This window comes from Passer montanus, unplaced genomic scaffold (genome assembly GCF_014805655.1).
Source record: "Passer montanus isolate IOZ18808 unplaced genomic scaffold, ASM1480565v1 scaffold10, whole genome shotgun sequence".
NCBI classification, from domain to species: Eukaryota; Metazoa; Chordata; class Aves; order Passeriformes; family Passeridae; genus Passer; species Passer montanus.
Window position 1 is genome coordinate 31,134,523 of NW_024356505.1, and position 25,477 is coordinate 31,159,999.

General features: G+C 38.5%; 1 protein-coding gene across 19 annotated transcripts in view; it reads right to left on the reverse strand.

Annotated features, from left to right (window-relative positions):
- PARD3 (par-3 family cell polarity regulator) overlaps positions 1–25,477 on the reverse strand; it is a 445,202-nt gene that overhangs the window by 354,007 nt on the left and 65,718 nt on the right. The window lies entirely within an intron of this gene.

Consider the following 25,477-nt stretch of genomic DNA (forward strand, 5'->3'; position numbering starts at 1 on the left):
AATCCTCATTCATCTGCAAGCTAATAAATTAATTAATGTTAATTACATAATTAGAATTAAAACTCCTCTGACTAAGAACTTCATTTCTGTAAAGTGCTGATCTCATTGACTGCGCCCTATAAATGATAATGACAAAGCTTGACTATGAACAGTGACATTAGAACATCAGAACAATGTGCTCTTCTGGGAATATCACAGTTAGTATATCACATCTTAAATATTGCAGTAAATACACCTTCCAGAAAGCAGCCAATTTCTACAAACCTCAATGGCACCTGCAGTAACACAGAAGGTTTCTTTACCCTAGCAGTCAAGACACCATTTCTCAACCTCTGCTACACTTACCAGGATTTCCCACCAGCAACAGCCTACACCACCTCCAATCAATAAACTGGAAACCAATGTAAAAATTACAGTCATGTATGTATTATTGTCAGAGACAGCATGACAAGAGTTCTCCCTACTATGTCTAAGCAGATACACAGAAACACACACTCAGTCACTTAGTACTGCTCTCACCACAGCCCTCAGCACAACAGATGTTTTGAAACAAGCTTTCTTCGTGTCAACCTTGAATTCAAAATCTGCAAACACCTGCAGACAAGACTTGTCTTACGTGCTTTGTAAAAGAGTGCAGCCAAACAGAAACCCTGCAACAGAAGCACTAACTCTAACATTAATTTGACCCAAAAAGCCACGCTGCTCCAGAACACAGCATGCAAGACTGCTGCTCATCTTCCTCTTACGCCGCTCTCCCCGTCACTCCTGCTGCTGCCCATTTCATTGCAAGCTACATTTTAGCTCCTACTGAGATTCAGCAAATTATCCCTTGGGATCCTCCATCTGCCACAGTAGATCTGTGACAAATGCAAGTATTTGAATTGCTTAATGGCACAAATCTGTGCGCCCTCTGATCAAGACTAAAACTCTCTGATCTTTTGTAACTGAATTATCTATTGTATTTGGTTTGTTCATAAAATATGAAAATAGGAAGCTATTCCCATACATGTTGTTATTACACCTCCTCAGCAATGAATGATTTTTCAATTCAAACTATTGCATTGAAGTAATTTTCCATAGTGATATCAGGGCTCCTGAAGAAGGGTAGTGAAGATGAAAAGTGAATTTTAGAGAAGCAGAAACATCATTCAGTACAAGCTACAAAACTCCAGGTTGATATACATAAGAAATATCAAAAATGTCCCAAATCCCTGGTAAGGAAAAGCTGATATTCTCTACAAGTAGTAGCACTTTTCTGTACATCTTCCCATGTGCTGCCTTTGTTCTGTGTTAATGAAAGATCCCATGCAAAGATAACAATTTTCACCCCGGGTACCTTAAGGAAAAACCTGCTGCTTTTCTCACATTCTTAAAAGAACACCTAACGTTCTCCCCAAGGGTAGAATTTTGCTGCTCCGTTATTTTTGCCAACTTCTGAATTGAAAGATGTTTCCTCTTGTTCATGTGGCTGGGTGGGAAAGGCACACAGCCAAGAGAAATGAAAATATATCCACACCCTGCTCAAAATAAAAACCCATGACATGGATAAAAAGAAGGAGGAAAAAAGACATCCAGAAAACTACTATTTTTTTCTATTTAATTAAAATTCTGTTAAACTCAATTCTCTGTTTTCTAATAATGGAAGCAATAAATATAAAGCAAAAAGTCATTAATAAATCTTATAGTTGAAAAAGAAGGTGGCCCAAAACTTAGGAACCTAAATTGACACTTCAGAGAGCATTAAGGTCAGGAGTTTTGGGGTGTGCTTTGCAGACCCCATCCTTGCACCCAGGTTAGTTCAAACGCCCTTGGCTCAGCACTGAGACTAGATGGCTTTCCACTGGAGCAGGTAAATCCTTACATGATTTCTTCTGCTGGCCAGAATTAACAGAAACTGTTAATTTCCTAAAGAGCAGCAATAACACAAATGAAAGGACTTTCTACAGTTATCAGCTGACTTTTCATTAGCACTCCAGCTGCAGACCCGTAACAAAAATATTTCATTACCCAATTAGGTTTATATAAAAGTACACATCCAAAAGGCCAGATGACACCTAAACAAGGGTACTAGAGGAATTAGAAGTGTACAGATCCCTAAGAATAGGAAGAAATATGCAAGTATTTAATGTTCAGAACCTCAGGTGACTCATAAATCTTTGTATTAAGCCATCTGCTCAGCTCTCTTCTCCACTAATTCCGTCCTTATGTCAAATTATGCTCCTTGGTTATTTTTGTAAACAAGGAACCAAAATTTTGTCCAAAAGGTTGTAGCACTCCTGGTGTATGTGCTCCCCAGCCTGGAAGAAATGCCATTGGACATGTGGTTACTGCTGTGGCTCAGAGGAATCAGAGGAGGAACATGAATCTCCACCCTCTGGTGAAAGTTCACAGACATGTCCACCAAGGCTGGGGCACACTCTATTGCATTAAGGTAACTGATGGCTTCAAGACCCTGCAAGCCAGAGGAAATGCAGCAAACTCATTCCTGTCAAAAAGTTTTTGATGCTAAACAGTCATACTTAGGGTGGTTGATTGCAGGAGGCAGCAGGAGGACAAATAAATTTGGCTGCTAGCTCATTTAAAAGCAAATCCATTTAGTCCTGACAAACAGACCAAGAGTATGTACATATTGCAGAGTGGCTGACACCAGAATTGTTCAGCCTTCCCAGAGAAAGCAGTTCTTTGTTGGAGAGAATTTTTGGGGTTTTTTAAGAGATTGCTGCCATAGTATACTACCACAGCCCAGGCCAGACATAATGCAGAGCTGTTTATTAATATCAGCCAGTTTTCCTTAAAGCTTTTTGATCTTTTTGTAGTTTTTTTTTTCTTCGTAGGTTTTCCGAAGAAGCTCCAGTTTTCTGATTGTTTTGAAAGCTTAAGAATGCATGTAGTAAGGCAACAAACCTTCAAAGAGAAAATGAGAGAAACGAAAGAAAGCCTTTGCCGTCTCCATTGAGAAAATTAATTTTAGCAGATCAAGCCTGTACTCCAGACAGACATTCCTCCTTTTCCCAGTTTAGCTGCTTCCAAATTTTCCCAATGACCTTGCCTAGATTAAATTTACAGCCAAGCAATCTTACCTTTTAAATCTACAAATTGGATTAGTGATACTCTAAGCTGGGAAGCAGTTTTCACACACCTACCAAATTTGGACCAAAAAACATTTCTAAATTCTATTCAATTTAGCTAACCACTTGCAACATCCACTTTCGGAAAAAATCATAAATAGCTACAAAACCCAAGCCGAGACATCACTTGAGAACTGCTACAAAATCCTCATATATACACAGATAAATAAAGACATTTCTAAAACAGCAGCAGTGAAAGTGATGCTTTGGAAAAGGTGTAGAAAGCACTCATCACTTTCACCAAGTGGAACTAAACCTACAAAGAACTAAAACCAACCCAAGCCCAGAGGAGCTGCCATTTTATTTCTTCTTATAACTGGTCCATATTTCTTGTTATACAAGGTTACTGCTGGGAAGAACATGGAAGGTTTGCATAGATTTTGAATTCCCTAGCCTTTTGCATATTAAATATTAATACGTGGAGGATCACAAAGAAACAAAACGTCAATAACTAATCAAAGTACAGATAAAGATTTATTTCACTGCTCATCACCATTTCTGTACTTTGCATATCAAAGACCACTAAATACTCTGTTTTTGAAAGCAGCACAGTTTTGTAGAGGGGGAAATTTATGGAAGCAAGCATGCAGATTAAGCCTCCTTTTTTTGGAAGTTGCTCCATCACTTTTCTCAACTGCCCTTCAGCTGAATCCTGGACAGCAGCTGGTCACCAAATAATGGGATGGTGAGGTTCTTATTTTTATCTTTCACAATTTATTTGTAAACAAATAACAGTAAATAAATAACAATAATAATGAATTACTCTCTACATGGATATGGACAGGAGAAGAATGGGATTAGGAAAAATATTTCTTGTTGCAGTGCAAACAGCAGCAGCTGGAAGTCACTGCAAGGCCATGTTTCTGTAAAGGCTGTCAATGATGTGAGACTCTGAAGATGCTCTCTGGCTTCCCTTTGTTAAAAGTTTGTAACAACATGGCTGAGGCTGGGAAGAGAATTCACCTATTTGAAGTGAACCATATTATGACTATGCTTTGAAGCATACAATTACTGCTAAATTTCAAAGTTTTTTCTTCATTATTACTTACATATTTGTCTTAGAACTATGGATTTTCACTGAAAAAACTGCAGAATCACACCACAGTGCTAACAGTTATAAAAAGACATTTCAATAAGATAGTTACAAGTTGTTTTTCCATAAAACTTATTCATATCTTGGATGTGTCTAATACACACACTAGAGGTACTAGTTTTAACAAGCAGAATGCTCTTTACCACTAGTGTCATGTATGAAACATTTCCTATATATTTTCAACAGCAGTGTTAAAATTATATTCCTGTCACAATGTTCTTCTCCATAACTTAGCATGAATAAGCTGTCTATGATTTTTCATCCATCTTATTCAGAAAAGCCCAACATCGTGGCCATTTTCCAGAAATACAAGTGAAGGTGCTCTATTTTGTTTACTAAATTTGGGAATGGGACCAGAAAACTGAGACACCTTTTATCACAAAGAAGAGGATGAGTTGGCAATTTCTGTTTTAATATTTCAAAATGTTCTGATTACTGACAAAAGCTGAACATAAATGACTGAAAGGATCACCTTCTCTGAGACCCTGATGCCACGCAGGCAAGCATTGCCCAGATCATATGATGAGCTGCTGCCTGTTTCTAATCCTTATGTCCTCCTACTTAAAGTTTAAAGAAAAATAATTCTTTTTTTTTTTTAAAGCTGGTCAGATAAAAATCTTTCCATTCTGAAGACACCAAGACTCCAGCAAGTATTAAGTTCTTTAACAGGAAAAAAACCATAAACTGTAAATTTTGTCAGGTCACTATGAGGAAGATCAGCTATTTGCACCTGCTCAGCCACAGTTATTTACTTCAGAAATACCTGTGCCAGGAATTCCAGCTGCACCTGCAGAGCAACATCTGAACCATTACAAGCTGAGAAATACTTCAGCACAGGCCTGCCACAGAATGGTGCTCTGTGGACGGACAAACCTGTTGTGGACAATCACCTTTGTCTTTAATCAATGCTTTGCATAAAGCCTTCCTCTATCCATGCAGACATGTCCAAAAATGCATTACCTCTGTCCCCTCATCTTTACAGAAACAATCATGAATATTTCAAGATGACAAATCAAAAAGGATATTTTGTGTCTTAGTCAAAGGAAAATTTGTGATAAGGTGTGGTCTACCAGTAAACTGTTGACCTTACTGAGTTACAGCCAGTTACTACCTCAATGTTGTCTTAATTAGTACAGTTCATCTTCAGAAGATCCAGCTGAAAGGCATCATGCAATGTTCAGATGGGACATAATACATAGATATAGTTGCAGAGAAGAAACACTGGTGAGCAAGGGAAGAACTGACAGTTTTATGTACATTTTTCAAATTCTGGCCACAAATTTGACATACATGTTTAAGCCAGTACTCCTATTGCACATTATGTTAGCTGACTTTGTCTCATAACCCTGCAGAGAAAGGAACAAAGTGAACATCACACCAACAATGCTGTTTTCAATCCACCCATTTGGAAGCATCAGAAATTTTGTTCTGATCATAGCTGTACTCACCTGCCTTGTGGTACCCATTTCCCTCAAAAGGGATGGAGGCTTCATACTCCACCTCCAAATTACTGGCTACAAACTCCTATCTGGCCACAGGGGCTCTGCCCAAGGGGTTACTTGTAACTGCAGATTGTGTCTGAGTTTCTGAGTCCTTGCCAAAGCTGGAGACACAATTCTTCGTTCTGTGAGGGACAGATCAACCCCTTTGCCACCCATTTTTGCCCCAGATGCTTCTTTTGAGAATGAGGCATACTCAGAAAACTTCACTACAGAGTGCAAGAGGACACACGCAAATGCCACTGACCACTACATGTCCTTCCACCCTCAGGACACTCTTTGAGGTCTTTTAGTATTCAAAACTGTGAGTAAACTGGAGTAGAACTGAAAAGCCACAGAGTTACAGAGGCTTGTACCTAATGATACAGTTCCCATTTCTTGCAACCACCAAAACTGGTTATTTCTGAAGCCACAAATACAGGCATGATATACTGCAAGGCTCACTATGCTGGGTTTCCAGTTAACTTCACCTGAGTGCAATGACAAAAAATAAAACTGATAAAGGATCAACATAAAATGAGAATATATGTGTTTGAACAAGGCACTGTTTGCTAATGTAACAAAAGACTCCCAGTGTAAATTTCACAAACATCATTTCCCCTGCAATGTCCATGCTCAAATGAGCTCCTCCTTCCTGTATTTTCTTGAATGGAATCAGAGCTCCTTGTTCCATCCAAACATGTAGCAACAATCTAACTCCACCTGCTTTTCTCTGCTAATCAGCTTCTGGAGTCTCCCATGCCTTTACAGTGATGGAGCTGCAGCGGATGCAAAATTGTGAACATCTGTTGGCACTATTTCCATAATAAGATTATACAAGCCCTTGAAGAACTAAGATCAAGTGAAAAATCCAGAAGACTTGAAAGCCTCATTAGCTTCTGGTTAATCAGAATCGGAAACTGTCTTTAGAAGAAGGGGGACTCTTGAGATTTCTCCAAGGACTGTTTTCACAGCTGTAATTAGCAACTGGTAGCAGGAGAACAAAAAGCTTTAAACCAGCATTTTTCAGAAGCTCTAAGAGTGGATTCGTTCGTTTGTAACTTGAAAACATTCTCCAACAGCAGATGAGAACTACTGTACTGATCCCCCGACAATGGCAGAGTAGAGGTACACAGTCAAGGGGAAAAACAGCAGAAAAGGTTATTTTGCTGCCATAAACTTTCAAAGCTTACTGTGATGATGAAGGGAACAAGACCAAACGTACACAGTTGGGAAAATAGATGGAACTCACAGCTGATTTCAATGCTGCCTTTAGGTAAGACAACAAAGAAACAGGAAAACCACAGCCCTTACTGTCTTCATCTTGGGGCTTTTAAGTGCAGGGAAATCGAGGTTCAGGAAGGTGTTAAACATTTGTGCAAGGGTCAGACACACCTGGCTCTTGGGCAGTTGGAGAAGCAACACATTTTAGAAGAAGGAGGAGGAAGAGGGACTTCTACAGAAGTCATCATTTGGATAAATCTTGATAAGTAATACTAAAGATGATTAAATTCTGGACACATGCCACATTTCTTAAGGCTATTCAGGTTTCTTTGAAATCTTACAATCACCTCCACTTTCTACTTTCACAAAAAAGATCTTTCTTAAAATTCACACAGTTTCATTTCAAAGCTAATGCAGGCACAAGAATTTCTTAGTCATAATATTAATATTTTCAGTACTACATTTTGATAAGTTGCACAAAATGTCTCAAGCACAAACTCACAGTGACCTCTGCTGAACAGTTAGTGCATCTTCCACACAGAAAATGGAGCTGCTACACTGCCAATCCCAGCACGTGCAAATCCGTCACACAAGCAGCATTTTGAAAGGAATGTCACTGCTCAAGCTACAAAACCCACAGCTCTGTTTGATATGGAACAGATAAATTGTATGCAGAATATCAAGAAGAATCTTCTGATAAGCCAAAACAAAAAGATTAGGTTTCACCAAAGCCCTACATGTCCTTTGTGAGCTATCTAATGCTATGGCTACATGCAGTAATTTCAATTATTCACTAAGGGATTACACTTATTTCAGTACATTAAACAACAGCAGGCTGCTTTGTGTTTCCAGGGCCTAAATAATGACTGTGGTGAGAGCAGCACTGGCTGCAGTACACTAAGAATACTCTGGTTTTATAAATGAGAAAATTCAGAAATCTCTGTCTGACATGATTTAAGACTATTGCAAATATTTCTGTTTCTCAAAATCCTCTTCCTAGGCCAGATGCAGTTGTCCAAATCAGCCTTGCCACACTGGACAGCTGTTTCTCTCCAGCTGTGACCCCCAGCAGAGAAGCATAAGCAGAGAGCTGCCCTGGGCATCTAACATCAGCCTGGGCTCCACAGTGCACAGCAGGGACAGTGGGATGGGATTTCCTCTCCCACCTTCTCCCTGTGCAGTCTCCCACACTGCCTGGTATGTGGGAGAAGCCCAAATGCTATTCCAAGCCACAGCTGTGCCTATCCAGGAGCAAGAGTAACAAAAAAAAATTTAAGAACTCCTTCTGGACTTTGTATCAAGGTAGGCAGGAATATTATCACTTCAGCTCCGTTTCCCTCCATAGCTCCCATTTTCTTCCTGTCTCGAGGAACAGCAACCATGTTCTGCTGGTGGACCCCTTTCTTCTGTTCAGATTTAAGTCATCTGGATTTTTCTTTTTTTTTTTTCCCCTGTTAGAAAGTAAATAGTTGAGTCTCTCAGTCCAAATCTACAATATCCCAGAGCATTTACTCCAGGACCCAGAAATAACAGGAGAGGGGTCTCAGGGCACTCATCCCACACAAGGGTACAGAAAAAGTGGTTGCTCTTGGTGTGCATTAAATATATATACATATATATACACAGACACACATATATACATATATGTATCTCCTGTGAATATACTGGGGCTTCTTCCTACTGAGAGGGATCATTAAAAACCTTTTGGATGAATAAACAGTTACTTTGCTACTACATCTCTTTCTTTGTGAAATATAGAGAAAAGAAACCTGTACACAAAGACATGGTTCATTTCATTCAAAGCCAGCCAAACTAAATGCATTAAAAACATTCTTCCAGCATAAATAAATTTTCCTAGGGAAGAGGTCCCTACTTCCTACCTTTTTACTTCATAGCAGGTGACTGCACTTCTGAATACAGAATGGGAGAAAAGAGCTCATTTACTTGTTTCTGCTATCAGAAAACCGTATACATTTCAGACTTACCAGTGTTTACAAAAATCAAGTTATTATCTCTACTTACAAGAGCTATTTAATCCACTTGTGCACTTCCATATGCAAGCTTGCTTTTATTTAAACAATATCCAGTCAAATAAACCATATTAAACTGTGAAACCAACATAAATAGCTTAATATTTAAGTCTCTATATTGCTTTTAAGTTATTAGGCAGAAAACTGGACTAGTTAAAACTTCATCACAAACAGCATTACACACCATGTTGCCAAGCACATAATTTGCATATTATGCCACCAACACTAATACTTCCCTGAGAGCCTTTCAAATTACTCTGTTCATTTAGACACAACAGCTCCCAAGGCCATGCTCCTGTATCAAAGCTACCAGGCAGCACCTCAGCAGTGCCCTGCAGCTCTAAACCAGGAACATTTGTGGGATTACAGATTTTATTATCTTGACATGGCCTCACCAAGTTTCTGTTTATGATGAGAACAAGACTTTTTATTTTAATCTTAATGACCAAAATAACTGTGAGATAAGAATAGCAGCAACAGCATCCCCAGGTTAAGAGCCACAGACTGACTATTTCAAAACATCAAGGAAAGAAAAGGTACACATCAAATCTGAACTAAACCAGGATTCATTCAAGCCCTAACTAAAATTTCAGGATTTCCAGTCCTTAATATTTCATCAGACTCTTGTGATTCTAATCCAGGATTTCAAAACATAGATTTTAGCTTAAACACTGAATGCTTCTTCATTTTATGAAGACAAATTGTCATCACAAGAGTGATATTCTCATGATGAACTTCCAACAAATTCCAAGGATTTCTAAAATGTAACCTCTTGAATTTTCACTCAAATCATGATCTTTGTACATTAAGGAAGAACAGAACTGAAGCTCCCATGATCTAGCACAGAATTAAGGACAGATTTAACTTTCATATCTCTAAGTAGAACTAAAGCTCTATGTTAACAGACAGAAAGTTGTTCACTATTTCTGCACAGATCCATGTCAAGCTTTGTGATTCTGACACTTCCAGATCTGACATTAAATGCAAGATCATGGCTGCAAACCAACCCTTAATGTATCCTATGGAGCCCATTTAACAGTATTTGTATAGTATCAAATTATATCATGTACAATTAGAATGTGTATCATATGCAACTCTTCAGCTGCTGACTCAACAGAAGATGGTAACTTAGAAATATTTTATGGTATTTTACAGTAACTATAAAACCACAATATGATTTCCTTATTTTTACGACTCTAAATAAAACTCAGATTTGTTTTAAGCAAATGAAAGTGATGCTCCCATAGGAAAATACATCTTTAGTTTTTACAACATTCCATAAAACACAAGATGTACAGAGGGTTTATTTAGCTTCAGAGACATATTTTGACATCATAAAAATTCCCATCTTTGGCAGTTCTGAGTGACTGGAATTAACTTATTTACTCTGAATTAACATAATAACTTAACCAGATGGTATGAGAGTTACAGTTGATTAGATCAATGACAATGTCACCAAGTCTAAGCATCTGACCTTGGCAAAACAAATACTGCAATATTTACAGTTAAAGAGGCAGACAAATCTGTAAAGAATGGCTGTTGGTAAATTGTATGAACACAGAGCTCTCCTCATTAAGAGAATATGCTACCAGAGAAACTGAATGTTATCTTGTCACCTATGCTGTGAAGCTTCCTCTGCTATGAAAAATATTTTTAATATGCATTCCAAGAAGCATTCCTTTACGTACATGTACTAATTCTCTCTTTTATTGGTTCATTGCTAGATTTAACAGACATGTAGATAATTGAAATTTTATATAGCACACTAAACAGAATATAAGCCATGCACCAATTTTAACATTTTTATAAACCAAAATTACAATCAGGTAATACACATGCATCTTTTATTATTGCATATAGTTAAAAAAACTTACTTCATTAATGTATTTTTATCCTAAAGCTTTTTTGAATGTCCAAATAATTTCCCAATTGCATCTCAAAATTAAACCCTTTAGTTTTCATCTCTATACCCCAGGGCTTTACTGCACAACACAACATATTTTAATATGGTTAAGTGCTACTGATGTTGCAAAATGTTATTCCTTATTGAAAATGGTCATTAATATCACTTCATACCTCAGAGAGTATGGTAGTAATTTGGCAATAAAACACACTATTATCATCGTCTTCTAATAACCTGAAAGTGTTGTAATCCTAGGGCCCTAAATGTGTTATGGAATATTATTAGAACAAGCACATTCTGGTCATTATTTAGATGGGAACATTTCCCATGTCTCTCATACCTCATTCAGTAATTGCACACTCCTGCTATAATTAAATCTGCCCATTTTAAATTGTCCATAATATTCTGAGGTTCATTTTCTGGTCCTGTGGGACACATCATTGACTCCATTTTGGGAACAACATACTTTTTAATGATGTATTTTAAATTGTTTATTTTTATTTAAGTGACTGTCTAGAATAATAACTCAAAACATTCAGAATTAGATAAAACAGTTTAAAGTGAGGGAAATGAAAAAAGCGGCAGCAGCTTCCTAAATACATAAAACAGAATGAAATACTTCCTCCTTGAAATGACTTTACCTACTTGTCCAGCACTAAATGTACTGTCTTCCAGGGGAAAATATTGCTTTGGGATGAGCAGCATTTCCTGGAGACAGTCAGGTTCATAAGAACATAAATGCTGTCTCCAGGGCTTGGCCAGGAGCCCCCCTACCAGAACCACATGTACACAGCAGCCACACATTGCATTGCCTTCAATTCAGACTGAGATACCTCATATAGCCAAAAAAACCTGAGTGAAGGGCTTAAATCAAGACAAGCCCAAGGCTGCAGTGCAGTGTATTTAAACAAACTACTAATCACATCCAAGTGTAAACTGTCCACTGTGAATAGATTTTGAAAATGTGGATGTTTGAAAATGGCTATGTTGCAAAATTGGTGTCATTTATCAGAATTAAGAGCAGCAGCTCCATGATCTGGTCTGCCCATGAGGCATCTCCATCCTGCCCTGGAAGAGCTTGGACAAGAGCATCAAAGGAAAGCTCACAGCTCCCACATCTCAGCTGAAAACAAGCCTTTACCCATTATTCCCTCATCTAAATAAACCATCACAAGGGGTCTCCACTGGATTTTGTGCACAAATACACTGCAAAACTTGCACACACCAGGCAAATTGTGGGGAACCCACAAGCAAAGTGTATCCAGACAAATCTAACGAGTGAGCCAGTTCATCCACTCAGCACCCTCAGCTGAACCATGCAGATGGGCCAGGGATACACCATAACAGAAAACCCAAACTCCTCAGGAATGGCACCTGGGCTCACTATCTGTTGTGACAACATAAGGAGGGGAAAAAAATGTGTTTATATTTAGAAAAATAATAACATTTAAAGCACATTCCAAGGCCAGGTGAAATATATACAAACCTGCATGGTGATATATATCTATGTCATATATAAAATGCTGGAAAAAGTAAAGAAGTAGAAAGTAGACCCCATAATCAAGAAGTACTGTGCTTAATGGAACAGTTTACTGAAATGGGAAACAAACTCGGGATTATGCCTCTCTACAAGCAACTCTGGTGTTATAAAATCCACAGAAAGATCCAGCAGAAATATTTTGCACTACATTCCTGCTACACTGTAGATAACAAAAACATTTCAGGGCTCAAATAAACTAGAAGGAGAATTAAAATCTTCTTCAGCTACCTGTCAGTAACAAGAAAGCAAAAGCATCTAAGAGCAAAAATTAAAGGATAAAAAGAGGATCAAATTATTAACAGAGACAGCTTTAAACATCTGAGAAGTTAACCTCAAACATAAACAGGAACTGTTGGGTTTAAACCATACTAAATCATCACGGAGGAGACTGCAGTCAAGCACTCAGAAGTCTCTATACTTATGGTATTTTCCACATATTGTTAATACTTTGCATTCTCATTTACAGGTGGTACTAGATAGCCACTGAAAAAAAATCAGGTCCAGAGTTCCAGAGAGCATATCCTCATGTTTACACACATGTGGATGTACAGAAGTTAAGACCCCAAATCCAACATTTACACAACCAGCAGAATATTTCACTCTTTCTCTTATGTGCTACTCTGCAGTTGCAGAAGAAGTTCTTTGTCACGCCACCATGCTCTCAGATATTTATTCTGACAGTTTTACAAACCTCCAGCTCTACTGGTCTGGATCAAGAAGAGTGCTGGAATTCAAGTAATAAACTTCTACTTGACACCAGTCATGCTCCTGGTACCTTGCTGCTCTGCTGTCAACTAATTTAGAAATAAAGCAATTTGTTCTTAATTTCACATTCAAAATAGTTTCATATATCTGATATGTCTCCAATAGTTGGAATAATTGGAATAAGAAATGGAAAAAAAATTCAGAAATTAATAAAGGAAAATGTCTAGGAGTCCTCAAATCAAGAAGGCCGAAGAGCTGTAGGCTGTAACAACATCTTCCTGAAAAGAGAACTCTGAACATTCAATGACATGATTTTGATAGCTTAGATCATACTATAATACGTTATAAAAGCTGTAGCATTATGTTTTCCTGTTACAGAAGATAATCATATTTGAATCCTTTAAGACAAAACAGTTACACTAGTATTACAAATTAGCTAGCCACATTCTCCATAAACAATTTTTAAATATTAAAAGATTTCCCAAATACCTAGGGAAAAAAATGATCCAATAGTCACAGCCATTTGTTGGCATTTGCAATACGCTTTTTGTTGTCTATTGAACAAAAACTAAAAAATGTATGTCATAAAACTGTACCTGTTGTTATTTTATCCATCTTCATTTATAATGACCTACATGTCTCTGCAGAAGTCACAGATTTGGCAACATTTTAATAGAAAATTAAAAAAATACAGCTTTTTAAATTCATATCTTTGATATCTTTAACATATACTAATTTTCATCAATGTAAAAAGAAGACCAGCTCTTCCATAACAAGGTCTCCAAAAAAATACCTATCTCACTAAAAGAAATTCAGGTAGAAATATTGCCTCATCTACCTCTCTGCATAAGAGCAAGAAAAACTATATGACCATTTTTGATATTTCAGAAAATTATTTGAAATCTTAAAAAACTAATAATTGCCCGGCCTTTTGTGGGGAAGGGAAAGAAAAACAGAAAAAAAAAAAAAAAAAGCCCCTGAGTGTAATTAAACAGATTGAACACAAGAGGTAGCTCGTGTCTCCATGTTCTTCATTCCACTAAGAAACAGGAAAGCAAATAGAATAGCAAATACAGCTGTCACACTGAAATATGTATTTTCAAAAGCAAGATGGACAAAGGGATTTTTGTGGGTTCAAGAATTCATGGAGAGCAATGAGTGGGTTATTCTGAGTGTACCTCTCTGGAAAGCACCCTGTTCACTTTGAATCATTTCCTAGCAAAGCCCTGAGTCCACAGAGAAGAGTTCCTTTTCATCCAGGCTGCTTCTTCCTTTCCCCACTGAAAAGGAATGCCATCTGCTTCACATATAACCCCAGTATTTTCTTGAGGATCATTATAACTAGCCCTAATTCTAGACCCTTTTTGTATGGTAAAGACACCTTTTTAGAAAACACAATTATATTAATATTGACGATGCAATTATAAATGCACAAGTTTTCATACCTGTTTTCAAATATGTTAATTAAAATATGACACAGCTGCAGGGGAAAAATTGGCTAAAAGGAGTGTGATGTGTATAATATTATCACATAGACTACAATTATTACCTCTTCTTGATAAATATGTTTAGAAAATTAATGCTTCATCACTGCACATCTAATCACTTTAATCATCTTTTATTACAATGGACAAATCCATCAAAATCTAGAGAGATTCCCTCACTGTTAGGTTTCTAAAAGTGCACACCAGCAACTTCCAAATGTTTCCTAATGACAATAATTAGGCAGCTGGCCACAATGCCCTATACCTGTCTGTGGCTCACTCTCAAACAGTTTCTCCCATTAATTACACACATGCAGAGAACCAAAAGAGAATATTCATTATGGGCAGCTCCAGGATGCAGCAGTCTGAAGTGGGCAGAGCAGCTCCCTGGCCCTGACTGCTGCCCCTCCTGGCAGCAGCACGCTCAGGTGTCAAACCAGGGGCTGCAGAGCAGCTGTGAGAGCACCAAGCTTATGCTCACCTGCCAGTAGTAACTGAGCTGTGAAAAAGAGGCTTTTATAAAGATACTTTAGGCTTGCCTAAAAATATAGATCATCTATTTTCATACAATTTCTACATATTACCTATTATTCAAACCCCAAAGGATTCGAAAATAATGCTCAGGACCTTTCTGAAGTCTTTTGCAAAAGAACAAAAAGAGCCTGTACATAAATGCTATAGGTACAGTTCTTTACTCAACCAAGAGTCACCTGCAGGTGCATTTTAAACACGTAACCTCTCACAAACACTAGTAGGAAAGAAGCTATCTGTACTCAAGTTCGATGCAACATTCTCCCGTGTGTGTACACAGACAAGCAAACATAAATAAATTTCAGATTAGGATCTGCTCTTCAGGGTAGCACCCTTAGTGCTGATATGCCCCTGCAATGGCAGGATCTCAGTTTTAACCAACATTCTATGAATGCAACCAACATGAAAGATGAAATTAGGCCCTGCAGTTAACCTTTATCACAAAAACAATGCAAAAAACCATGCAGAACTCTTTACTTTGAATCAAAGGTGTTCTTATCAACAAGAGATTTCCTATGGGATAAATGGAGTGAGGGAAATGTTGCCAATTGTTACAGTAATGTGTAATATTCAGTGCCATAACAAATCACATCTTACTGTCATCTCAGTAACCCAGTTCCCACTCAGAATCTTTAAGTAACAGATCTCAAAGCACTTAATGTTTTATGCTGAAAAGCTAACTATCTATACAAAAACATTTAATGCATGGTATGCAGTGAACTGCACATATGATCTCTACAGTATAAAATTTACCAAATGCTTATAAAAGCATAAGAAACCACAGATACAAGGATGCAGAATATATAGATGCATATTCCCTTAAATGGGCAAATACAAAAACATAGAAGGAAAAAATGCACTCTAAGTGTATATTTGAGATTAAATCCCCATACCACTTAACTCTGCACCATGTTTTTGAGAAACATAAATGCAGCTAAAAACTATACAAGTTCCCAATGTCTGAAAATAAAATGTCTACTGAAAACAAAAATGAGGATACTATGACCTTAGTGTCAATCCTGATTTACTTTCAGGGCTCATGAACATCACATAAAAATAAGCCATCATTAAAATTTTAAAGGGGAAAGAATATTATAAACAAATATCCATTTGACAATTTGTAAATCTATTATAGCCTACATTTCTTTTTTCATGTACCCATTTCAAGTGCTGTTGAAAACATGTGAAGCAATGATTCATTCCAAAAACATTTTATTTAAATAACTTAAGTAGACTTAGTGAAATATTTAACCTAAGCAGCTCAACACATTTAAGTTTCAACATAGCTGTAACCGCTCAATGGAAAATTCAATTTTCCCAGTTTAATTGAGTGTACAGTACCTGTGACAGTGTTGGCACTACCTGTGTGAACTGCCAGACTGCTAACAGGGAGAAGCAGGTAATTCACCTAATGCTCTTACCCACCTAACATCCTTAAATGTTGATGTTTATTTGACAAGACAAACCAGAGGAATCCAATCCTGGAACACACAGAGGCTGAAGCACCAAAGGAGATTAAATATCAACTAGGTCAGCTGGATGCCATTTCATTTTGGCCTGAGCTCAAGTAAAACAGAACACAGGTAACCTGACTGGAAAGCCAACAGAGAAGGCCCAGAGCAACAGGAGCCCTTAGCCAGGACCTGCATCAGCCCCCACTTAATTGCATGCTGTTAATGAAAACTGCTTTATTGCATCCCCCAGTTTTAAGCAGACTCCTCAGGCTCCTTTGCCAACGGGGCCAAAGGGGAGCAAGAGGAGCCACCGAATGGCCGAGCCAGGCTCACAACCAGAGAGCGGTGTGAGAGAGAACCAGATAACAAGCATGCTCCTACAATTTAATCATTTCTGAGAAACAACTTCTCAGCACTGGCTAAGATGTCTGGAGTCTGTCAAAGTCAAAGGATTTAGGCACCCAAGACACCTCTTTAAATTGGAGCTCTGACAGCATCTGGAGACAAAGCTTTTGCAGAAGCTGACTTGAGCTCCACTCACTAAATCTGCTTATGCTCCCTTGGTGGCTGATACCCAGAGTGGCTCCACCAAGCACAGCTCAGAGGCTTCTCCAGCAGGATCCAGAGACAAAACCTGTCACCCAAAAACACAGAGAGGAGCCTCACAGTAGTCACAGTCAAGTTTCAGGAAGGAACATCACACACTGATGTGTTGCTGTCACATTTGTGAGCATCTGATCAAGGCAAACGTATCTGAAAAGGTTTTAATATAATTTATTTAATTACTAATATTAAGAATTGTTTCAAATACTACAAATTTTAGTATTACAAATCATAAAATCACAGAATGTTAAGGTATAAGGGGTTTGAATGGATCGTAAAGATCATCTAGTCCCAACTCACCCTGCCATGTGCAGAGACACTTCTCACTAGGTCAGATTGCTCAAGGCATTACTCAACCTAGCTTTAAAAAATGCCAGGGTTAGGGCAAATATACTGGGTTTTAAATGGGCAGAGAGGACAGGGCGGTACTTTGTATTGGGTCACAAATCCACTTACTCCAATATAATTGCCTAGACCATTTCAAATCTTCCTCAGTTTTAAAAAAAGGAAACTGAATTACTGTAGTCCTCTTTTATTATTCACTTAGATCTCCCTATAAATATTCTAGATGAATAAGTATTCTATCACATTATGGATAGAATACAAACAAATGCTCATATTTACACTCAGTGAATCCATTTCCATGCTGCTGCATCACTGGATGGTAGAAAAATCTCTCCATCTTATCAACAATTACAGTGGAGTAAAAGTAGGGAAAAATAATTAAAATAGCTATAAAAAATCTGCACCACTGTAAACATCAACATAAATTTTAAAGTATTATATAAACTAGTCACTTAATGAAAGCATGATGAGTATCATTCTATACTATAATTCCACAGGCAAATAACATCTTTACTTGAGGATGCAAAATACCTAGCTATAGCCAGATCAGCCCTACCATCTTAGAAAAGAAGAAAGTAAGATTTATGTTTTTAAAAAATAAACTTATAATTTACATGTTGCTGTCCTATTGCACAGGTTTCATACCTTCTTGGAGATATCTCATGGGCAGCTCCTCACAGCACTGACTCCTTCTTCTCTGCACAGCCAACTGACTCCATCTCTCCTCTCAACCAGCCAACCTGCTCTTTTATAATACCCCTCTTAACTGGATCTAGCTGTGGCCTATTAAGAGCAGGCTTGTTCTTAATGTTTGATAATTAGCACAGCTGTAACTCCTTAGGGGCCAGATTACCTTCACCACTTGTCTCTATTCTCCTACCTTTTATCTGACCACATTTACAGATTCATCTACTGATGCCACTACAGAAAGGTACACATATCTAAAGTATGATTAACTTTTTTTTTTCTACAGACAACCTATACAAAGAAGTTACCATTACAATTAATTTCATTAAGAAAAAAAATTATTCCACCCTCTGCTACGGCTCACAGAGATATTTTTGTTAAGTTATAAACTGTAAGCACAAGATATCTGTCCTTAGTTCCAACAGCCATCTCAAAGCTCATTACTTTGGATATAAACTTGAAAAGGAGAGAAATAACCCCCTACAAACCCCACAACATTTAACTGAACTAATTTCATCTATCATTGTAATGCACATCACACAGTTTTCTGATCACGAGACATGAAAGACTGTGACAGACGCCTTCCCTGCTACTCCAAACAGTTTAGGATCATCCCTCAGTGTTGCCATCTCTTGCTTCCCTGTATACCTCATTTATAGTTCTAAGAGCACAAGTCTCAGTCACCTCCAAAAAAAAAAAAATGCTGGTGACTCTTCTATCGTTGACAATAAAACCTTGATATTCACCCTTCCACTTTATTTCCTACTTTTTTTTTTTTTTTTTTTGTTAGCTATAGACAAACTTCTCCCTTATTCCCTGACTGTTAAGTCTTTAGAGCTTTTGGGGACAGAGCTTGTCAAACATCTTCCAGAAATCCAAGTGAGAAATACCATATGGATCATCCAAATTCCACCAGAGTAACCCAAACAGATTTATGAAATATGACTTATACTAACAAACATATGAGATAGAAAACACATCAACACGTCCCACAAGACCACATTCATAAAAACGTCAGGATGTAAGACGAGCAACCAATTGCAAAGTCCTCCTTTGTGTTTGTTCCTTTGTCAGCTCAGACTCCACTCCTGCTTGCAAGCAGTCGTATTGTACAACAAAATCCGAGCTGGCTGTGCCACATTCCTTCTCCTCATTACCGAGGTGTACCATAACAACAATTTCTCCAAAACAGACTTGCCCAAAGTCATACAGGATGTTTGTGACAGAGTCAAAACACAGCCAGCTACAGGAGGAGTGGAAAATCAGTTTTTCCCCAGAGGTCCTCCAGTTGTTCTGCTGACTTCCAGAAGAGAAATGTGTGCATCCTCTCTCCTTCCACAGTGAGATCACTGGGATTTCTGTGTATTCTGCTTATATGCTGTACTGGAATCCTATTCTTTAAAATCTGGAGACCTCCTACTTTCTTTCACCATCTATCATCTAGAAAGTTTTCTTTAAAAAAAAAATACATAGGTCCTGTCTTAATTCCATCTACACTGAAGCTCGTTGCCATGTCACTAATTTACTCCTTCCAAACTTTTTCTATTAAATTAATTCACTGTGTTACAGATGTTGCTATTGATTTATCTACTGAACTAAACACATAATGAAGCAGAAAGTAAAACCAACCAAAAAAATTATTGCTTTTTTCTCTTATTAACTTTGTCATGGCTCCAAGAATAATTCCCTCAACAGCAACAAAAAACCATATGCTTTTCCACTTCAGTCTCGCTGTAAAACCAGCTTTCTAGCAGCAGAATTAAGAGAATAAGTAGCGATGAAAATAACTTGAAAACAAACAAAAAGGTGACAAGTTATTTAAAAAATCAGACTGCATTTTAGAAATTAATATAACTAGAATTTTTTTAAAGGAACAATTTTCTTCAGATTATGTTTTCTATGGTACAATTTTAGGATTATAACAGAGAAACTGGAATCAAAATCAGTAAGCCTAAAGGTATTTTTTTGTTAGATCAAAGCATGAGATACAGCTGCTCCATTTTATGAGTCCAATCCAAATGCTGATCTAAACAGTATGAGCAAAGACAAGCTGGGTTCAAATCTGCAAAAGGTTTTTGATTTCAGGGTATGAGAATCATGAAGTGTTTACTAAAATGCAGTAGAAGATTAATGTGTTAATCTCTGCAAGTTACCAAAACATAAATTCACTGAATGCATCAATAAGTACCTATCAACTTTTGGAGTGATTTAAAAGGAGCCTATCTGAGCTCCATATCATCAAGCTGTTGCATTTGGAAATGATTAAGAACAGGTAAGAGCAGTTTCAAGTATTTGTTTAACCTGGATTCAATATCCATACAGCAACTAGGAGGTCCTATGGAAATCTGAAGGAAACACTGCCCTTTCTATAAGATGGATGCAATACATTCAGAGGGGCTAAACAAGCACTTTACTTCCCAATAAAAGTAAAGTGAGTGTACTCAAACAGCCCATTTTTTTTTTTTTTTAATTTTGGCAGATGAAAATACAGTTGCTTTTTGGAAGCCATAAAAAGGAAGGGGGTGGGCAAGGGAATGAACGGTACACCAAGATGGTTATCCTGATCTTTGCACCAGCAAGCATCGTACAGCAGTTCGGTAACACCTTTACAGAACAAACCTTCAGGTTATATTAGCAAACACTCTCACTCTTTTGCATTTGATGGCCACTCAGAAGACTGAGAATGGGAATTAAGAGAACAGAGCCAAGATGCAGAGGGCTAGACAGAAATGCCCTGAAGACGTACCCTGCTCAGGTTGGACCCTGCTGCCTACAGTCACAAATCTTTAAAACAAACCTTGCAAGATAGTTAAGCAAGCAAGGCTCCATATCCAAAGATTTAAATAGTTTATTACAGAGTTTATTTGCTTATTAAACCATAACTTTATCACTCGGAAGGACTAAAGTCTTACATTTTTACTAATTAGTACATGTCAGCTATTATTCTTTTAAGATGCGTAACAGGGGAAAAAAAGTTTATTTCCCTGTTCTGTAATCCATATGTAGCTGTTCAGATGCCTAAATACCAACTCCAAGACATTAGGCCAAAGGCAATGCTCAAGTTATTTAGTTCATTTGCATCTGAGTTAAGTATCTGTATTCAGTCCATCTAACTTCTGATGGAGCATGGAAGGAGGAAGAAAAATGAATTCATTATATTTCAGTAACTGAATATATTTTTACAAGTACAGAACTGAAGTTCAGTGAATTGTTTTGTAGCAGCAAGCATCAACATTTGTAATAATTCAGGAAATCATTGTCATTCTAAGAAGACAAACTATTACACCACTGTCTGCATCTGTTTCCCTCAATGCAAATCTGCCCATGTCTGTGAGCAAGCACTGGTGCCAATTCTCCATCACTTGTTTGTGAAGCAAACAGGTGCAGGAGCTGATAGGGAAGAGTTGGGAGTCCCAGTGTGCATCTGCAACACTGGTATTGTGCCTCAACAATGTCATAAAGTGAAAAAACCACTGTCCGGTGTCATTCATCAAAGCATTGTGATGTGTCAAGAAAAGAAATATGTTCTCTGCTGTCAACTTGTTTTAATGAAAATGCATTGCAATATTTAAAAAGTTTTCAAAGCTGACTTCTGTTTCTGACAGCTGACAGATTTATGAAAGCTATTTTTGATGAAAAATGAGCAACAAGATTAACAATATTCAAAACAAAGAAATCAGTGTAGTCTGCCTGAACATGCCAAAGTACTAATAGAGGAAGAGAAAGTAACTCAGTGAAGTGAGGTTTGTAGAGGAGAACCTAAGGCAGTTTAATAGCAATGTTTAAAGTTCACAATATTTTAAAAATTGGTACAGCCCTTAATGAACAAATTGACCTCAAGTGTGACAGAATGTGGAACACTGTGGCTCTCTCAAGCACTAACACTTCATGTTTGATCTTGCTCTCAATAAAACCAGAATGAAAGCAATGAAAGACAAATGGTAGAGTTATTGCCACCTCAACTTTCTTGGGTTTTCTTTTCAGGAAACAATTCTGTGGAATTTCTTTGGTTTTGTGAGGTTTCTCTTTAGTGGGTTTTTTGGTTTTGGTTTGTTTTGTTTTTTTTCCCCAAGGAATTAGCAAATGAAGTAGAAAACTACATTATGAAAACTTTCCATAACTCATTTTAAACATGATCAGCACAGGAACAACTAAAGCATTTTTAAGTTTATATTAACCTTTCCAACCATCTCTTTAATAGGTATAGCACACAGCACATCTAAGTTCAAGAGGCTGTGTAATTTTTTTTTTTCCTGACCAGTAGGAATAACCACAACCATCAACCTGTTCTGCACTACCTCTTTCCAACTTTTGGTCATGAATTCTATCCTATGCTTTGGAAACCACTTGAGAAAAGATTTTTGAAACCATTTCCATTCCTACAAAAGTTATGGCTCTACTTGAATATAAAAACAGGAGGAGATAAAAGCTATTGGTGCAGGAGGAAAGCTGCCATATTTGCCATCATGGAAACATAACTCACAACTGCAAGGGTTGACTGTAAACTCTTCAGAAGGGAGAGGCAAGGAAGGAGAAGTCAGGTAGCCCCATATATGTTGGGAACAGTTTTGATCACTTAGAATGAAATGATGGTGATGCTAGAGCTGAGTGTTTATGGGGAAGAATCAGGGAGAAGGCTGACAGGGCAGATATCTGGTGGGAATCTCTCACAGACCACCTAACCAGAATCAAGTTGCAGAGGAAATATTTTATAAGCAGCTGACACAATACTCACAGCTGCTGGTCCTTGTTCTCATGGAAGACTGCAACTTACCAGATGTCTTCTGGAAATACAACAGAGAAATAGTCCAGGAGCTACCTGCAGATTATGGAAGGTGACCTTCCTGACACAGCTGGTGAGGAAGTCAGCTAGGGAAGGTGCCTGTTGGTCCTGTTATCCATAAACAGAGAAGGACTGATGGGTGATGTGATGGTTGGAGGCAGTCTTGGGCACTGAGTTCACAAAATTATAGCTTTTGATTCTTGAAGTATAAAAGAGGCAGAACTGCCACAGGCAGCAGAACTGTGACCCTGGACTTCCAGAGGGCAGACTTTGGCATGTTTAGGAAGCTGGGTGACAAGAGTCCCTTGGGAAGCAGTACTGATGGACAAAGGAGTCTAGGAAGGTTGGACATTCTTTAAGAAAGAAACTGCAAAGGCACAGGAGCAGGATGGCCTCGCAAGCTGAAAGACAAGTCACTGGGGAGAAAGATGGGCCTGACTGAACAGAGAGCTTTGACCTTGACTCAGGGGGAAAGAAGGAGAGCTTATGACCTTTGGGAGAAGAGACAGGTCCTCTTCACAGGAAGACTACAAGGATGTCATGACATTATGCAGCAAGAAAATTTGAAGGACCAAAGTCAAAGTGGCTCTGGAGCTTAAATCTGCCTACTGCCATGAAAGATAAAAATGTTTCTATAAATACATTAGCAACAAAGTGAAGGCTAAGGAATATCTCCATTCCTTACTGTATGCAGAGGGAAGCACAGTGACAAAGGACGAGGAAAAGACCAGTGAATTTAACACCTCCTTTGCCACAATCTTATATTAAAGAGCAGTTCTACAGGTACCTAGTCCCTGAGCTGGAACACAGGGATGAGGAGGAGAATGAAACCACCATAATCCAAAGGAAGCAACCTCCTACACCACTTGGACACACTCAAATCTACACAGCCAGATGGGATCCACCCAAGGGTACCAAAGGAGCTGGGGGAAGTGCTCAGCGAGCCCTTTTCCATCATTCATTAGCAGCCATGGCTAACCAGGGAGGTCCCAGAAGATCCAGGAAACTACAAACCTGTCAGCCTGACCTCAGAGCTGGGAAAGGCCATGCAGCAGGTAATCTTGAGTGCCACCACCCAGCACATCCAGGACAACCAGGGAATCAGGCCCAGCCAGCACTGGTTGATAAAAAGCAGGTCCTGCTTGACCAACCTGATCTCATTCTATGACAAGGTGACCGCTTACTGGAGGAGGGAAAGGCTGTGGATGTGTCTGCCTAGACTTTACTCAAGCCTTTGACACCACTTCCCAGAGCGTTCTCCTGGAGAAACTGGCTGCTCATGGCTTGGATAGGTGTGCTCTTTGTTGGGTAAGAAACTGGCTGAGCAGCAAGGCCCAGACACAGTGGTGGTACATGGAGCCACATCCAGCTGGCAGCCAGTCACCAGTGGTGCTCCTCGGGGCTCAGTATTATCTCTTATCTGTTTAATGTTGTTATCAACGATCTGGATGAGGAGATCGAGGGCACCTCCAGTCAGTTTGCAGGAAACATGAAGCTGGGCAAGAGTGTTGATCTGCTGGAGGGCAGGAGGGCTCTGCAGAGGGATCTGGACAGGCTGGATGAATGAACTGAGACCAATGGTCTGAAGTTCAAAAAGGCAAAGTGCAGGATGCTGCACTTGGGTCACAACAACCCCTGCAACACTCCAGGCTGGGGGAAGAGTGTCTGGAAAAATGCCTGGACAAACGGGACCTGGGAGTGCTGAATATGACCCAGCCTGTGCCCTCACCACAAGAAGGACACTGAGGTGCTGGAGTGTGTCCAGAAAAAATGAACAGAGCTGGTGAAGGGTCTGGAGCACAAGTCTTAGGAGGACAAGCTGAGGGAACTGGAGGTGGTGTTTAGCCTGGAGAAAAGGAGGCTCAGGGGAGACCTCATCACTCACTTCAACCACCTGGAAGGAGGTTGTAGCAAAGTGGAGGTCCGTCTCTTCCCCCACTAACAAGTGTTAGAACAGAAGGAAATGGCCTCAAGTTAGGCCAGAGGAGCTTTAGATTGGATCTTAGGGAAGATTTCTTTACAAAAAGGGTAATCAAGCATGAGAACAGGCTGCCCAGCGGAGTGATTGTGTCACTATCCCTGGAGGTACTTAAAAGAAGTGTGTATGTGGCACTTAGGGACACAGTTTTGTGGTGGCTTTGGCAGTGCTGGATTAACACTTGGACTGATGACCTTAGAGGCTTTTTTCAACCTATTCTTTGATTCTATTATTCTAAATCTATAAAGCACTATTTTTGCTTTTTTTTTTATTATTTTTCATTTCTTGACTACATCTAATTCATCTGAAATGTAATTTTCCTAAGATTGACAAGGAAACTAAGATCTTGGTTTTTCAGTTTTAAATCTAGACCACATGAGACATCTCACTATTTCTGACCCTACTGAAAACTAGAGTAATAAAGCCTGTGGGAGAAAAGAGAAAATTAAAACAACATCGATTTTTCACAAAGAAAGTACCCTAGAAGAAAAGCTGTCAGTCACAGATGACA